Below are 3,418 nucleotides of genomic sequence, written 5' to 3'. Positions count from 1 at the left end.
TATCAAAGTTTTATTTCTGTAATGAGAAAATTTGTAATGTTATGTACATGTCGATTTACATATAAATAATGATCTATTTCTTTGACAGACATTGCTTACTGATAACAGTTATTGTGTCAACTGGTGCCGTAGCCGAATGGCATTTCTGCGACGCAAAACGAAAACGAAACGCCGCGAAAGGTAGTCTGGCTCTGTCGCGCCAATACGCAAGAGCGATAGAGATATATATCTACGAGCGTTTCGTTTCGTGAGCGTTTCGTGAGCCTTTGTGCCATTCGGCGACGTACCCTGACTAGCATCTGGTGAAAAAGTCCTACGAATACTCAGCAGTAGGTGGTACCTACGTCAGAGTACATAGCCAAATGCATAAACGTTTATAATATAGTTATTTCTTTTCTTAATTGGCGCGGCGTTTAGTGTCAACGATTGGCATATCGGCTAAGCGAGCAGTACCTAGTACAGTCAACCAATTGGAACCCTAGGCTACAACCATGTCAAAATGACAAGCAGTAAGAGATTTCTTACAATCTGATTTATAACATCACTATGACATCGTTCTACAGTGGCCTAGGGTTCCAATTGGTTGACTGTACCTAGTTCCGTCACATTAACCAATTGAATACAAAGAATCGACCCAATTCGTATTTCACATCATACAATCGAATTGCTTAATCAGTTCACAGATTCCCAAACGCTGCAGGCAAATGTTTACCGCAAAATGTAAGGGAACCAACAAATTGTTATTTTAATAAACAGCAAGGCTCTGGTTAGCTGAGTATCTGGCAACAAACAGAACTGGGTGAGCGGTGGCTTATTCACAAATCCTGCTGACTGCAGTTGGGGGGTTATTGCGAGGTTTGACGTCGATATTGTATCGTGATAAACCTAAAGCGTTGTACTTACCACGTTGTGTTTCGTTGTGTAAGCGTTTTGTTGTTGTTCTTGTTGTTGTTGTTGTAGCGTTGTGAAGTGTTGTACCTTCTGCGATCCTGCTCTACGTTGACTTTCTAATTCTACCTAATCTACTTCGGACTAAGTCCTATTAAAAAAAAACATTTCTTATTACGTTTTTTACTGCTTCTTATCACAGTTCATGTTTGCAATTAATTCTTATAACAAAACTATTACCTACATGAAGGGATATTAGGTATGTTTAATGTCCTAGTCCTATGGCCTAGATATTGATGGAATCGGGCATTAGCTTTGTAGAAATCCGTAATAATAAAATTCTAGAAGAGTACTTTCCTAATCAGTGAATTGATTACGTATAACAACTGAGTCAATTGCTGGATCTCGGACCGTCAAAATCTTCCGAGGCTCACAGAGAGGCGAAACACGTGACTTACCTACCTTCTTACACTTACTAATTAAAAAACATTTTTTGCACGAAAACAATAACATTTTTTCGGTGTTTATACGTTATTTTATCGTTACTCCCAATTCCTCCCTGTGCCACCGACCCTGCATTGCAGTTGTACGGATTATAAGAGGACGTTTTTTCAATTAACGTGCCAGATAAGTTTGCTCAAATTTATATCTTAAAACAATGTGACATAGGGAATTAGAAGTTGTACGCTTAAAATAGTTTTACATTCCTTAATTAGTCACATGAATGTTAGCTTTTCTCTTAGCTAGTATTTAAAATTACACTAGTCTAGCAAGGAGCTGTAATGAAAACGACTTGTATTGCCAGTATGGGATTCAGAGGGAGGCGTTAAATCCGCTGCCAAACACTAACGAATTGATTTCTTAGAATTAATAAATGATACAGTACATAGTTACTATAATATGCGTACTAATATTATATATGGGAAAGTGTGTGGGTCTCTTTGTTTGTCCGTCTTTCGCGGCAAAACGGAGCGACGAATTGACGTGGAGGAGAGTGGCACAGGCTACTTTTCGTATATTTCTAACCCTCTACTTCCCTGAAAGGGGATTGGAAGTGGGTGCGTATCGATCGATATATAGCTTTTTTTGATATATTTTTAGTCGTTATAACAATCATTTGATATAATTATTGAATCATATAACAACAAATAATATAGTAACAAATTGTATAATTCTTATTTAATATAATGATCATTTTTTCGAATAACATTTATTATAACATACTTGGAGTATAATGCTTATTTCCGATAATAAATAAATTGTATAACACAAAGAATAAAAAAAATATTTGGCTCATCATCGTAGAAACTAGGAATTTGTACAAAATAACTTGTCTCGGTTTGACGGGGCTCAGTCCATCATCTAAAGAAACAGTCAACTTGTAAGTAAAATTAATTTTGTAACTAAAAATTTAAAGCAGAAATATAACTAAAATAAGGACATCACGTAGCGTAGTAGCGAAAAGGACATGATATGAGCGCGCAGCGGCACCGGGTGCTGTAATTAATTAGCTGGCGCCGGTAACTGCACCTTCTTCATTAACTACTTTGTGTTACCATCGCAGGGTACAGCTTAGAAAAACCAATATACGAGTGATCTCCGTTAGACCTTTACTATGGCAAAAAACCTTCTTAGCTCATCTGCTGTCTAGTCAAAATCCCAATCGCTGTAGCTTCTACACATTTTGTTTCTATCACTCTTCCATACAATTATTTGTGTGAGCGTTTGTTCCTCGAAGTGCTATTTGGCTGCTTCTTCTTCTGTAAGGCGGAGTACTTCCCCAGTTGGGCTCTGCCCTAGATTCAAGCGAGATGATATCCGCTGTGTTGTGCCCTACCACACAAATCGGAATATCATTCGCTATGACCTACCTCCTACAATACCTCCTCCTATTCCCCATAAATTGAATGAATTATCATTATCTCTCTTGTTTTGGATTGTCTGCGTAGTTGTACTTTAGTATTTTAGTCCAAGTTGCGTAGTTGTACTTTCATATTTTAGTCCAAGTAGTTACTACCTCGCTATTCGGATCAGTTTCCAATGTTCAGAATCTTTTTGACTAGGTAAGTAGGTACATAGTTCTCTTGTCGAAAGATGTTTCTTTGTCGATTTTCTTTTGTGTTTTCAGCTATTGCAGCTCCTATAAAAGATCCTCTCACATGTTCGTCGATTATTTTACCCAGAGCAATCTCCTTTACATCATCGCAATACATTTTTGAATCACAACTTATAATGTTATAATGGTTGAGCGTAAATCGTTATTCCTCGGTAAGTTACAATAATACGCAGCTTGCTCACTTAGCGCCGTACATCGCTGCAGTAGCGTTTGAGAGAGCCAGTTTGAAAATATAGAAGGAGCGCCGGAAATGTAATTATATCACATTCTAATCTGCAAGGCTTTGCTTCGTTGGAAGATGCACTCGTCGTTACTATAGTGCAGTCACTTGTAATAATATGTTACTCAATAATTGCCGCAAAATTATATATCTGCCCCGATTTTATTGGTTGACCTACAAAAGCCATGGTGCTT

This window comes from Leguminivora glycinivorella, chromosome 12 (assembly GCF_023078275.1).
Source record: "Leguminivora glycinivorella isolate SPB_JAAS2020 chromosome 12, LegGlyc_1.1, whole genome shotgun sequence".
NCBI classification, from domain to species: Eukaryota; Metazoa; Arthropoda; class Insecta; order Lepidoptera; family Tortricidae; genus Leguminivora; species Leguminivora glycinivorella.
This window is presented reverse-complemented; position numbering follows the sequence as displayed.